We start from the raw sequence: 15,716 nt of genomic DNA on the forward strand, positions 1-15,716 counted from the left end.
TAAAATGTTCTTTAATATACTGATCATTCACTTATTTATTCATAAGACATTTTCTCAATACCTTTTGTGTGCCAGGCACTGGAGATGATAGAAATGAGTGAGATATAGGTCATATCCTCAAGAAGTTTATAGCCTAGTACAGTGAGATTGACTGTAAACAAATACAGGGCAGTACAATGCAATAGAAAAAAAAAAAAAACAGTGGCACAAAGGAAGTGGCTGATTCTGGGAGGTAAAAGGGGAAGAGGAATTAAGAAAGCCTTCACAAAAGGTGATCCCTAAATTAAACCTACTGTTTTATCAGGATATAAAGGATAAAAAATACCACAGGTCAGGCAGGGTGGCTCAAGCCTATAATCCCAGCACTTTGGGAGGCCAAGGTGGACAGATCACTTGAGACCAGAAGTTTGAGACCAGCCTGGCTGGCCAGCATGGTAACACCCTGTCTCTACTAATAATACAAAAATTAGCTTGGCATGGTGGTGCATGCCTGTAATCCCAGCTACTTGGGTGGCTGAGGCATAAGAATCACTTAAACCCGGGAGGCGGAGGTTGCAGTGAGGCAAGATCGCACCACTGCACTCCAGCCTGGGTGATAGAGTGAGACTCTGCCTTAAATACACACACACACGAATTTCAAATTATACCACAAAGCTATGTAACCAAAATGGCATGGTACTGACATAAAAACAGACACACAGACCAATGGCACAGAACAGAATACACAGACAGATATTAATCCATACACAGCCAACTCATTTTCAACAAAGGCAACAAGAACACACACTGGGGGAAGATAGTCTCTTTAATAAATGGTGCTGAGAAAACTGGATATCCCCATCTTTCACCATATACAGAAATCAACTCAAAATGGATTAAAGACAAATATAAGACCTGAACTATAAAATTACTAGAAGAAACATTGGAGAAATGCTATAGGATGCTAATCTGGGCAAAGTCTTTTTGGGTAAGACATCAAAAGCACAGACAACAACAAAAGCCAAACAGACAAAGGCACTCAAACAACCCAATAGCAAAAAAAAAAAAAAAAAAAAAAAAAAAAATCTGATTAAGAAATGGGCAAAAGACCTGAATAGATATTTGTCCAAAGACATTCAAATGGCAAACAGGTATATGAAAAGGTGCTCAACATTAATAATCATTGGGGAAATGCAAATCAAAACCACCATGAGATTGCTTTTTTCTTTTTGAGACAGGGTCTCACTCTGTCACCCATGCTGGAGTGCAATGGCGCAGTCATGGCTCACGGCAGCCTAGCTGGCACTACAGGCAGGTGCCACCACACCTCGCTAATTTTTGCATTTTTTGTGGAGATGGGGTTTTGCCATGTTGCCCAGGCAGGTCTTGAATTCCTTGGCTCAATCTGCCCACCTCGGCCCCCCCAAAGTGCTGGAATTACAGGTGTGAGCCACCACACCTGGATAGAATGGCTTTAATCAAAAAGACAGCGAATAACAGATGCTGATGAAAATGTGGAGAAAGGGGAACCCTCGCACACTGTTGGTGGGGATGTATAGTAGTATACAGCCATTATGGAAAACAGTATAGAGGTTCCTCGAAAAACTAAAAATAGGATTTTCATAGGATGATCCAACAATACCACTGCTGGGCATATACCCAAAAGAAGGGAAATCAGTACACTGAAAAAATATCTGCACCCCCATGTTTACTGCAGCACTATTCACAATAGCCAAATATGGAATCAAGTTAAGTGTCCATCAATAGATACATGGATAAAGAACATGTGCTGGTTGGGAATGCTGGCTCATGCTTAATTATAATCCCAACACTTTGGGAGGCTGAGGCAGGTGGATCACTTGAGGTCAGGAGTTCCATTCCAGACTGGCTAACATGGCGAAACCTTATCTCTACTAAAAATACAAAAACAATTAGCAGGGCATGGAGGCAGGCACCTATAATCCTAGCTACCCGGGAGGCTGAGGCAGAAAAATCACTTGAACCCGGGAGGTGGAGGTTGCAGCGAGCTGAGATCACGCCATTGCATCCAATCTCAAATAAAAAAAAAATTGTTATATATATGCGATGCAATATAAGAATGAAATCAAATCAGTATGGTTGGAAACAGAGATGATTATGTTACGCAAAATAAGTCACGCACAGTAAAAAAATATTACACGTTCTCACTCATGTGGGAGTTAAAAACGTAGATGTCATGGAGGTAGAGAGTAGAATGGTGGTAGCAGAAGATGGGAAGTGAAGAGATGTGAGGGATGAGATAGGAGAAATAAATTCTAGTATTTGATAGTATAGTAAGGAAATTAGTTAACAATAACTTATTATATATTTCAAAATAGCTAGAAGAATTGTAATGCTTTCAATACAAAAAAAAGATAAATGGTTGAGGTGATGGATATCCCAATTACCCTGATTTGATCGCTACATATCATATACATGTATCAAAATATCACAACTATGTACAACTATGATCTATCAATGAAAAACAAAAAAAAAATACATACCATATGTATATGCGAAGCTTTCAGGTCGTATCTACTATGACTATTACAAGCTATTACCTAAATAAAAAAAGTCTTGGCCGGGTGTGGTGGCTCACACCTGTAATTTCAACACTCTGGGAGGCCGAGGCAGGAAGATCACTTGAGGTCAGGAGTTCGAGACCAGCCTGGGCAACATGGTAAAACTCTGTCTCTACTAAAAATACAAAACTTAGCTGAGCATGGTGGCACACATCTGTAGTCCCAGCTAATCGAGAGGCTGAGGCATGAGAATCACTTCAACCTGGGTGGAGGCTGCAGTGAGCCGAGACTGCACCACTGCACTTCAGCCTGGGGACAGAGCAAGACTCTGTCTCAAAAAAAGTGTCCTCTCACAAGTATAGATCATTCTTTAAAATATGTAAAATAAAGTTGTATCCTAACAGAAACTAAGAAAAGTCAATTATCAAGATATTTAGGGCTGGGCGTGGTGGCTCATGCCTGTAATCCCAGCACTTTGGAGGCCGAGGCAGGAGGAACAGTTGAGCTCAGGTGTTCAGACCAGCCTGGGTAACAAAGTGAGACCTTAATTCTACAAAAATAAAAAAGTTAGCCAGACATGGTGGCGTATATCTGTAGTCTCAGCTACTTGGGAGGCTGAGGCAGGAAAATGGCTTGATCCCAGGAGAGTCAAGACTACAGTGTTCACACCACTGCACTCCAGCCTGGGTGACAGAGACCCTCCTTCCAAAAAAAAAAAAAAAAGACATTTAAGACATATATAAAGATAGCCAGAGATGGCTCACAATCAAGAACAGTTTGATGGTCAGGCATGGTGGCTCATGTCTGTAATCCCAGCACTTTGGGAGGCTGGGCAGGATCATCACTTGAGCTCAGGAGTTCAAGACCAGCCTGGGCATATAGCGAAACCCTGTCTATACAAAAAATACAAAAATTAGCTGGGCATTGTGGCGTACACCTGTAGTTCCAACTACTCAGGAGGCTGAGGCAGGAAAATTGGTTGCGCCCAGAAGGTCAAGGCTACAGTGAGCCATGATCACACCACTGCACTCCAGCCTGGGCAGCCTAGGTAACAGAGCAAGACTCCATCTCAAAAAACAAACAAAAAAAGAAAACAGAAATGTTCCTAGAGAAAATAGAAAGGCTGCATACAGGTTACAGGCCTCCTTCACCAAGCTGGTACAATAGTTCCTTACAGTAGTGTAGGCTCTTCTACCTACAGGGACCTGCCTCATGGCTAAAACTCCAGCCTGTAAATTAGGAATTCAATCTTTATTCTACTTTAGTTTCGAAACTTAAACAAGAACCAACTTCTCAATATCTCAATCCCCTCACTTTATAATACGAGGAAAAATTAGTTTTATACATTTGTAAAGTTTCTTTCTTACTTTAATCCATTTTGAAAATGGGACCTCTTCCCTACCCATTTTCTTTGCAACACATCACTCTAAGAAATACCCGCTAATGGCCAAGTGCAGTGGCTCACGCCTGTAATCCCAGCACTTTGGGAGGCCGAGGTGGGCAGATCACCTGAGGTCAGGAGTTCAAGACAAGCCTGATCAACATGGAGAAACCCCGACTCTATTAAAAATACAAAATTAGCTGGGTGTGGTGGTACATGCCTGTAATCCCTGCTACTCAAGAGGCTGAGGCAGGAGAATCACTTGAACCTGGGAGGCGGAGGTAGAGGCGAGCAGAGATTGTGCCATTGTACTTAAGCCTAGGCAACAAGAGTGAAACTCTGTCTCCAAAAGTCATCTACTAATACCTCTAAAATATTTTTTTAAAAAAATCACACACACACACTTACACAGCTGATATACTTAGGTGTTTGATTGTTAGCTGTTTGTGTCTGTTATCAGTTTTAGACAGTCCATGTTCTCAAGTTATAAGGGCTTCAGCTATGAAACTCTATTACACTATTATATGCAAAGGAGCATTTAAGTCTTTCTAATGAAATATGATGGTGGAACTGGCAAACCACTGTTAACATAATGGATAAAAATATCCGCTGTGATGTTTTCTTATCCCTACCTATACCAGGAGTTCTTGGAGTGGTTAATGTGAGAGAGATCTACAAACCCCTTAAAACTATAAACAAAATTCTGTATGCAATATACATTTTTGAGAGTAGAAAAACCATAGTTTTTCATCGGATTTTCAAAGGGTTCCATAACTGTCTCCATAAATCTAAAAATACCGCTCTACATTCCGGAGCAATCAGGAGCTTACTAAAAGTAGGGTGATCAGCTATAGGTTTTGTAGCTTAGGAAGAAATAAGGAATCCAAGTAAAGAGATAGACAAGGACAATAGAGCCTCTATAGAAATAGTAAAGGTGCTGAAGCTACCATGGGGGTGCTGGGAAGAAGATAAAACAGAAACTGAACTCCAATTCCCAGTCCCTAAAGGGTTATTATATAGAAAACCAGAATTAAGTTATAAAGAATTTCTAGAATGACACCAAAATGAATGAAAGATAATCTGTGATTTGTCACTGTACTCAACAGAATAAGCTACCCACACATAAAAAGGAATGTTTTTCTGAGTATATTTTGCTTTTTCTCTCTCTTCTTGTTAAATGATGGCCAAAGCAACTCTACATGTCTCGGAGAAACGTATTTATTTATACTTTGCCTCATACCAAATAAGGAACCATAGAGTCTACAGAATCACATACAATTCAAATTCAAATGTCCTTAAATAGAGATAATTCCAATGACAGCTTTGGAAAGTTGATATTACACCAAGAAAATTTCTTTTCTGGTTTCAAAGTTAATTTCCTTCTTTATGGTGATGTGCAAAGAAATGCAAGTCACAAGCTTCATGGTTCTAGTTAGAGAGGGAAAGCAAGCATTATTGCTGCTAATTTTCTTTTCTTTTCTTTTTTTTTTTTTTTTGACACAGTGTCTCACTCTGTCACCCAGGCTGGAGTACAGTGGCTTGATTTCTGCTCATTGCAACCTCCACCTCCCAGGTTCAAGCATTCTCCTGCCTAAGCCTCCCCAAGTAGCTGGGATTATAGGCGTGCACCACCACACCCAGCTAATTTTTTAGCAGAGATGGAATTTCATCATGTTGGCCAAGGCTGGTCTCAAACTCCTGACCTCAGGTGATCTACCCGCCTTGGCCTCCCAAAGTGCTGGGATTACAGGCGTGAGCCACTGCACCCGGCCTATTACTGCTAACTTTCTGAAAGGTTTCAGAGAAAAACACCAGTCAGGTTGGTAAGCACCCCCTGGGCACCAAGGAAAAAAAGGAAGATCACAAATTCCTTGAGAACTCTCCCACAAATAATAAAAATAATCCCTCCCTATGAAAATGAGTACTCTGTCAAAACAGCATAAATTATCTTGACAGTGGATGGTGTGGGGATATGTATTTGTTCCAATGTGAACCATTAATAATAAAAAATAAAAGCTCAGCAGTAGAAAGCTTTTTTAAAAAATATCAGTGCCAGATATAAAAAGAAAAATCTGCATACTAAATTCCGAAAGAAATTACAATTACTAAATACAACTACGCATAGTCCGAATCCCAAAGAGGTGAGCTCTGAGTTTGAAATTCTTATTTATCTTCAAACTAGATCCAGAACAAGTGAAAATTAAAGAGAAGTAAATCTAATCTTTCACAATATAGCTAGGCTCCTTACATTATGTAGAATGAGGATCAAATGTAAATTAGGATGTTTAGTTTTCAAGATTAAGAGGTTCACAGTCTCTCAAACCTGAGTAACATAATCTCAGTCAGAATCTAGACTAGAAATTCAAGAAGGCAGAAACCATCCAGAGGGAATTGAGGTGATAAATCTCACTGGCCAAGGGTCTATTTGATGAAAAGCCCAAAGACCCTGAAAATGTTTTTTTCCCCACAAATGAACCACCATTCCATTTAGCAACTTAAAAATATATAAATAAATAGATAGCTTTGGCTAAAAACATATCCTCATATCTCTACAACTAGAAAAATAATATAAACACCTCAAAACACCTTTTCCTATAGAGTAAAATTTGTAAAAGGCCTTGACTCTTCACTGTAAAGCACTTACTATAAGCCAGGTACAGCGCCAGGCTCTGGTGATACAAAAATAAAAAAACAAAAACCAAGAGATAGGTCCCTGATGCTCTTTTTAAGGGTTCATGGAAGTTAGATACATAGAAACTTGTAATTTCAATACTAAGGAACTATAAAGAAGTAACTGTGTCAGAGAATTAGGCAGTGTTAAAGAACACTTCACAACAAAACAATATTGTCATAGAAACGAAATGCCAAATGACAGTTACCACTGGGCAATTTCCCTCAATCTGTTTCAACCACAGTTTTTTTTTTTTTTTTTTTTTTTGAGATGGAGTTTCGCTCTTGTTACCCAGGCTGGAGTGCAATGGCGCGATCTCGGCTCACCGCAAACTCTACCTCCTGGGTTCAGGCAATTCTCCTGCCTCAGCCTCCTGAGTAGCTGGGATTACAGGCACATGCCACCATGCCCAGCTATTTTTTTGTATTTTTAGTAGAGACGGGGTTTCACCATGTTGACCAGGATGGTCTCGATCTCTTGACCTCGTGATCCACCCGCCTCGGCCTCCCAAAGTGCTGGGATTACAGGCTTGAGCCACCGCGCCCGGCCTCAACCACAGTATTTTTAAAACAAAATGGAAATCCAATTTAGATATTTTTTTCCAGAAACATTCATAATGACATCCTTTGCCTTTTTTGGGTTCCATATGATGAAGAAAGTCACATACGATTTGTCTACCTTACACAAATTTTACTTAAACAATATCAAATACTTATATGAATAAAAATTATCATAACATATTGTCAAGTTAATACTTGACAGAACATGGAACTGGGCATGGTGGCTCATGCCCGTAATCCCAGTACTTTGGGAGGTAAGGCAAGTGGATAACTTGAAGCCAGGGGCTCAAGACCAGCCTAGCCAACATGGCAAATTACCTATTAACAAAAAAAAAAAGAAGAATTTAACTATTTCACTTGTCAAAAAGGAAAAAGCATATACTATACATAAAAAAAGGTCCAGAATACTGGCTACTAAGGGGATGGAAGGAAGGGAAGAATAAGAGTTTTCCTTTTTACTTTATATAATTCTGTTTTTTCATTTCTTCAATGAATATGTAATTTTTATAATAAAATATTGAGTTATATACTTTAATTTTACAGGAATAATTTTTAAAGTGTTTATTATTCCCAGTGTTAAAGAGGTTATAGGGAAACAGATATTTTCTTTCACTGTTGTTATGACTATAAACAGGCATAGCCTTTTGGAACACAATTTCAAAATATCAAGATTTCCTACAGAAATTTTGCACAAGCACACATCAATAAAATATAAAAATAGTTAACAACTAGGCCAGGCACAGCGGCTCACACCTGTAATCCCAGCACTCTGGGAGGCTGAGGGAAGTGGATTACCTGAGGTCAGGACTTTGGGACCGGCCTGGGCAACATGGGGAAACCCCATCTCTACTTCTATGTAAAAATAAAAAAATTAGCCAGGCATGGTGGTACACACCTGTAATAGCAGTTACATAGGAGGCTGAGGCACAAGAATCGCTTGAATCTGGGAGGCAGAGGTTACAGTGAGCCAAGATCACATCACTGCACTCCAGCCTGGCCGACACAGAGACTCGGTTCCAAAACAAACAGAAAAAATAGTGAACAACTATCTGCAAGCCAGCATTATGGAAATACTTTAAATGCCTATCAATAGGGGAATGGTTAAATTATGATACATACATCCATGCTAAGAAATATGTTTAAAAGAATGTATAAATTTGTATGTACTAACATGAAAAGAGAATCAGTAAAGATGTCAATTCTCCCCCAAATTGATCATGGGTTTTAACACAATTCTTACCCAAATCCCACTAAGACTTTTTTATACATATAGACAAGCCCCTTCTAAATTTAGTGGAATGGTAAAAGAACTAGAATATAAAATAGTTTTGAAAAAGAGTGAGAGAAATCACTCTGACAAGACTTCTAGAAATAAATCAACACCCTCAACTGATTTTGGATAAAGGTGTACGTACAGGACAATTCAATGGAGAGAGGACAGTTTTTTCAATAAATTATGATGAAACATTGGACATCCATAGGCAAAAAAAAAAAAAAAGTACTTCAACCTAAACTTCATACTGTACACAAAAAATAACTAAAAATGGATCATGGATTTAAGTGTAAAAGGCTACAACTTCAAACTTTTAGGAAAAAACATAAGAGAAAACCTTTATGATCTGGGCAAAGACATTTGTTTTTCTTTTTTTGAGACAAGTTTCACTTTGTCACACAGGATGAAGTACAGTGGTGTGATCTTGACTCAATGCAACCTCTACCTCCCAGGTTTAACCAATTCTCCTGCCTCAGCCTCTCGAGTAGCTAGGATTACAGGTTTGCACAACCATACCCAGCTAAATTTTTTTTGTATTTTTAGTAGAGATAGGTTTCACCATGTTGACAAGGCTGGTCTCGTACTCCTGACCTCAAGCAAGTCACCTGCCTCTGCCTCTCAATGTGCTGGGATTATAGGCATGAGCCACCACACTTGGCCAACTTCTTAAGAGATAAAAACACTGGCCATGTCTGTGGACTCACCACTATAATCCCAGCACTTCACCTTGACCTCCTGGGTCAGCCTTGACCACAGCCTTACCTCATGGGCTCAAGTAATCCTCCCATCTCAGCCTCCCGAGTAGGTGGGACCATGGGCATGCACCACCAAACAAAGATACTTTTTAAAATTTTTTGTAGAAATGGGGTCTCACTATATTGCGTAGGCTGGTCTTGAACTCCTGGGTTCAAGTAGTCTTCCCATCTTGGCCTCCCAAAGCATCAGGATTACAGGTATGAGCCACTGTGCCTAGCCTGAAAGACACTATTTAGGGACTGAAAAGGTAAGACACAGACTGGGAGAATCGTATATCTAATAAAGGTCTTGTACCTAGAATATATAAAGAACCCTTAAAACTCATTATTAAGAAAACAGGCAGGGCAAGGCAGCTCACGCCTATAATCCCAGCACTTTGAGAGGCCGAGGTGGGCAGATCACTTGAGTTCAGGAGTTCAAGACCAGTCTGACCAACATGGCAAAACCCCATTTCTACTAAAAATACAAAAATTAGCCAGGAATGGTGGCAGGCACCTGTAATCCCATCTACTTAGGAGGCTGACGCAGAAGAATTGCTCAAACCTGGGAGGTAAAGGTTGCAGCAAGCCAAGCTTGCATCACTGCACTCCAGCCTAGGTGACAGAGCATGACTCTACAGACTGGACGTGGTGGCTCATGCCTGTAATCAACACTTTGGGAGGCCGAGGCGAGCAGATCACTTGAAGTCAGACATTCAAAAAACAGCCTGGCCAACATGGTAAAACCTCGTCTCCACTACAAATACAAAAAAATTAGCTGGGCATGGTGGCAAATGCCTGTAATCCCAGATACTCAGAAGGCTGAGGCAGAAGAATCGCTTAAACCTAGGAGGCAGAGATTACAGTGAGCCGCTGAGATTGAGTCACTGTACTCCAGCCTGGGTGAGAGTGAGACTGTTTAAAAAAAGAAAGAAAGAAAGAAAGAAAGAAAAGAGAAAAAAAAAGGAAACAACACAATTAACACTGGGTCAAAGAAATGAACAATCACTTCACCAAAGAAAACATACAGATGGGGCTCAGCACAGTGGCTCACACCTACAATCCCAGCACTTGGGGAGGCTGAGGTGGGCGAATCACCTGAGGCCAGGAGTTCGAGACCAACCTGGCCAACATAATGAAACACTGTCTCTACTAAAAATACAAAAATTTGCCAGGCATGGTGTTGTGTGCCTGTAATACCTGCTACTCAAGAGGCTGAAACACAAGAACTGCTTGAACCCAGGAAGTGAAGGTTGGAGTGAGCAAAGATTACACCACTGCACGTCAGCCTGGGGAACAAGCAAAACTCTGTTGAAAGAAAAGAAAGAAAATACAGAGATGGCACATGAAAAGATGCCCAACATCATTAGCCATTAGAATAGTACAAAGTATTTGAGGAAATTATTTTAAGACTGAGAGCAAGAAAATGTTTTTAATTTAAAAAAAGAAAAATGCCAAGTAAAATCATAATGGAATAGAAGAACAGCTAAAAATCTAAAAAGTGCTAATAATGGGGCCGGGCGCGGTGGCTCACGCCTGTAATCCCAGCACTTTGGGAGGCCGAGGCGGGTGGATCACGAGTTCAAGAGATCGAGACCATCCTGGTCAACACGGTGAAACTCCATCTCTACTAAAAATACAAAAAATTAGCTGGGCATGGTGGCGCGTGCCTGTGATCCCAGCTGCTCAGGAGGCTGAGGCAGGAGAATTGCCTGAACCCAGGAAGCGGAGGTTGTGGTGAGCCGAGATGGCACCATTGCACTCCAGCCTGGGTAACAAGAGTGAAACTCCGTCTCAAAAACAAAAAGTGCTAATAATGAATGCTGCAGAGAAACTGAATCACATACATTGCTGGTGGGAATGTAAAATGGTACAGACACTCTGAAAGTGTGGCACAAACCTTTTGTAGTTCATAAGCTTATGATGACCTAAGTGTGATGACACTGGGTTTTCACACTCATGTGTGAGATATGTCTCCCTCAAACCTTATTACAATGTCAGTACATTACCCATCTGACGTGGAAAATAAAACTATTATAGTACAGTTTCTTATAAAACTAAACATTTACATTCTATTCTTGGGCATTTATCCCAGAGAAATGAAAAATTAAACCCACCTAAAACCCTGTCCATGAATATTCACAGCAGCTTTACTCATAGTGACAAAACAGTGAAAATCTGAATGTCCTTCAATGAGTAAATTTTTGAACAAACTCTGGTACAACCACACAATGGAACACTCAACAATTTAAAAAATGAACTACTGCAACAACAATTTAGATGGATCTCAAGGGAATTATGCTTTGTGAAAAAAGTCAACCTCAAATTGTTACATATGACATTATTCCATTTATGTAACATGCTCAAATGTCAAAACTATAGTGATGGAGAACAGACAAGTGGAACAGAACAGTGGTGGGTGTGGTGGTGGGTGGGGGTGCAGATACAAAGAACAGGGAGTTCCTTTACAGTAATAGTGCTAAATCTTGATTGTGGTGGTGGTGGTTATAGGAATATATGTGTGGCATAAAATTACACATACATATGCACAAATGAATAGATTTTTTAAAAGGTGAAAACTAAGTTTTGTAATTTACTTAACAGTAATGTACCAATATAAATTTCCTGGTTTTGATATTGAAGTACAGCTATGTAAGATATTGCCACTGAAGGAAGCTGAGTGAAAAGCCCACAGGACTCTGTACTATTTCTTGCAACTTCCTGATTCTATAATTATCTCAAAATAAAAAGGATCAGAATATATTCATGAACAAAAAAGAGCAAATTACAGAATAAAACAAAAACTTGAAAAACATACGTGTAATTTTCTTTTCTTTTCTTTTTTACTGCTCCTGTGGACCAGGGCTACCCTACAGGCAGTGTGCTGAGAGCAGCATGTGTAATTAGTAAACACGTTTTGTGTAAGCATAGAAAAAAGTACTTAAGAATATATACCAAGTTGCTATCTCTGGGGAAATGAAAATATGAGAGACAGGAGTGGGACGGCAGGGCAGAGAGGGCAAGCAGAGGCTGTACCTTTTAATTTTATATATTTCTAAATTGTTTGACCTTTTTGTAAGAGGGTTTTTTCTTTTAATTTTAATTTAATTTTTTATTTTTCTTAAGACAGGGTTTCACCATGTTGGCCAGGCTGGTCTTGAACTCCCGACCTCAGGTGATCCGCCCGCTCGACCTCCCAAAGTGCTGAGATTACAAGCGTGAGCCACCATGCCCGGCTGTTTTTTTTTTTTATGAGACGGAGTGTCTCACTCTGTTGCCCAGGCTGGAGTGCAGTGGCACAACCTTGGCTCACCACGACCTCCACCTCCCAGGTTCAAGCGATTCTCCTGCCTCAGCCTCCTGAGTAGCTGGGATTACAGGCATGCACTACCAGGCCTGGCTAATTTTTTTGTATTTTAGTAGAGATGGGGTTTCACCATGTTGGCCAGGCTGGTCTCAAACTCCTGACCTCAGGTGATCCACCCACCTTGGCCTCCCAAAGTGCTGGGATTACAGGTGTGAGCCACTACACCCGGCCAAAGCTGAATATTGTCATGGAAGCCAATCACAATACAGTTGCAAGGAAAGAATGGTCAATGATGTCAAATACTAGGGTGAAGTCAAGATAAGGACTGAAAAGTGCCCACTCTATCTGACAATTATGTGATCCTGTTTACTTGATAGGTTGGGCAGGGTGGAAACCAGCTTAAAGCTAAATGAGGCATTACTGGCAGGCAAAGAAAATAGTGAGAGATGTTACATATTCATAAAAGAAGTCTGGCTGTCATAAAAAAGAATGAAAGTCTGAAACAAGCTACAACATGGATGAACCTTTAAAATATGCTAAGTAAAACCAATCAGACATAAAAGAATATTGCATATGTTGTATGATTTACTTATATGACGTACCTGGAATAGGCAATTTCATAGAGACAGAAACTAGAATAGAGGTTACCAGGAGCTGGGAAGAAGTGGGGTTATCATGTAAGGGTAAAAAGTTTCTGTTTGGAATAATAAAAAAGTTCTGGAAATAGACAGTGGTAATGGTTGCACTACATTGTGAATATACTTAATGCCACTGATTTGTACACTTAAAAATAGTTAAAATGACAGCTGGGTGCAGTGGCTCACGCCTGTAATCCCAGCACTTTGGGAAGCCAAGGTGGGTGGATCACCTGAGGTCAAGAGTTTGAGACCAGCCTGGCCAGCACAGTAAATCCCCATCTCTACTAAAAATACAAAAATTAGCCAGGTGTGGTGGTACATGCCTGTAATCCCAATTAATCTAGGGGCTGAGGCAGAAGAATTGCTTGAACCCAGGAAGCGGAGGTTGCAGCAAGCCAAGAGTGTGCCACTGCACTCCAGCCTGGGCAAAAGAATGAGACTCCGTCTCAAGAAAAATAAAGATAGATAAAAGGACAATTTTTATATTATATAAATTTTACCATAATAAAAGAAGTCCATCTGGAAAGAGAAAGAGACAAGATAGCAGCAAGAGACTGAAGCAGGATTGGGGGAAAGTTTTTCTTCTCTTCAATGACATGAAGTGACTTAACCTTCATATGGAAGTATTTCTTCCTCTTTTTTTTTTTTTTTTTTTTGGGACAGAGTCTCACTCTGTCGCCCAGGTTGGAGTGCAGTGGCATGATCTCAGCTCCAGGCATGTGCCACCAGCCACAGCTAATTTTTGTATTTTTAGTAGAGATGGGGTTTCACCATGTTGGTGGCCAGGCTGGTCTCAAACTCCTGGCCTCAAGCGATCCACCCACCTTGGCCTCTCAAAGTGCTGGGATTACTGTTGTGAGCCACTAAGGCTGACAGGAAATACTTATATCTTGGTCCCAATCACTGATGGAAAAAAAAAGACCCTTATTATTCATTAGTGGTCAAACTTATAGTAGTACCCTCATAGCACAGACTTAGAAACTAGTATAATAGAAATACCTTAAGCATTATATTTAACTTATGAACAGTACTGAATCATCTATTCATATTCTTCAAACTGATAGAAACTTTTAGACTTAACCAGTTAGAAAAAAAAAAGCACATGCACAATGGCAGTAAAACTAAATTTTATATTGAATATTGACAATGAAAAATAAAGAAAATAAAAACTTTTAAGTTACCTAGGGATAAACTCAACAATGAGAAATTCAAAAGCAACGAAAACTATAAAATGTATAGGAATAAATTTTAAAAAGACGTCTAGAAACTACATGAAGAAAACTAGAAGCCATTATTGGGGGACATAAAAGAAAATGTGAATAAATAAAGAAACCTAAGCTTCCAAGTGGAAAAATGCAGAATCATAAAGATACACAGTTTCTCCAAATTAACCCATGAATTAAATAAAATTTTATAAATTTAATTTGTATAAAGTTGTAAATATATGTTATTTAAAATTATGTAAAATTATAAAATTAAATTTAATTTATGGATTAAATAACATAAATTAAAGTAATCCATAAATTAAATCTCAATCATGTTGAGAATTAGAATCTAACAAAAATGACCTTAGAGTTTATTTAGGATAATTAGGCAAGCACAGTCAAGGAATTTAAAATTGTAAAGCCTTAGTGATTGATAGAAACAATTATATTATCTGGTGATAATAGCATCAGACTAGACAAATAGATTGAAGCAGAACAGAAAGCTCTCAAATAGGTTCAAGAATATGTAAGAATTTAGTATATTACAAAGGTAGCATTTTGGCCAGGTGCAATGGCTTATGCCTGTAATCCCAGCACTTTGGGAGGCTGAGGTGGGTGGACAATTTGAGCCCAGGAGTCTGAGACCAGCCTGGGCAACATGGTGAAACCCCATCTCTACTAAAAATACAAAAATTAGCCAAGCTTGGTGATGTGTGCCTGTAGTCCCAGCTACTTGGCTGAGGTGGGAGGACAGCTTGAGCCTAGGAGGTAGAGGCTGGAGTGACCCATGCTCACACCACTGGACTCCAGCCTAGGCAACAGAGCAAGACCTTGTTTAAAAAAAAAAAAAAAAAAAAAAAAGAGGCAGCATTTCAATTAGTAGAAAAGGTTAGACTGTTCCATAAATGGGACTTGGACGCTTCGGCTAGTATTTGGGAAAGAAAGTAAGTTATGTATTTATCTTATATTTAAGGTTCTATTCAAAAAGTAGATAAACATTTAAATATTTAAAATACTATATGTATTAGAAGAAAATATGGTTTGCTATCTTGGGGGTAGGGAAGATCTTTTAAACAGTTATAATACCAAAGACAAGAATCATATAGAAATAACTAATAAATATGAAGTTTCTGTATGTCAGAAATACCATAAAATCAAAAATTAAAGGACTTTCTGGGCATGATGGAGTAAATGCTATTTGATTAGTCCTCCTACTATAACCAGAAAACTAGAAAAAAAACAAATGAAACAACTGTTTTCAGACACTGAGCAACAAATAGTATAAGACTGTGTGATCTCTGTGAGAAGGTACAATTGTCCCTGGCTTTCTGTTGAAGGCAAGCCAAAGACAGCAATCTTTCTGAGCTGTGGAGACATGCCGGAGTCTGAGGAGGTTAAGACAGCTGGAAATAGCAAAGCATAACTGGA

At 39.4% G+C, this 15,716-nt stretch overlaps 1 protein-coding gene and 1 pseudogene across 7 annotated transcripts in view; one reads left to right on the forward strand and one right to left on the reverse strand.

The window, feature by feature from the left end:
• The window catches only part of TAF1 (TATA-box binding protein associated factor 1), a 91,665-nt gene that overhangs the window by 21,298 nt on the left and 54,651 nt on the right, over positions 1–15,716 (reverse strand). The window lies entirely within an intron of this gene.
• Positions 11,036–11,157, forward strand: LOC135271568 (small nucleolar RNA U13; annotated as a pseudogene).

Source organism: Aotus nancymaae, unplaced genomic scaffold (genome assembly GCF_030222135.1).
Source record: "Aotus nancymaae isolate 86718 unplaced genomic scaffold, 86718_ANA_hifiasm-v0.15.2.pri h1tg000081l, whole genome shotgun sequence".
Lineage (NCBI taxonomy): Eukaryota > Metazoa > Chordata > Mammalia > Primates > Aotidae > Aotus > Aotus nancymaae.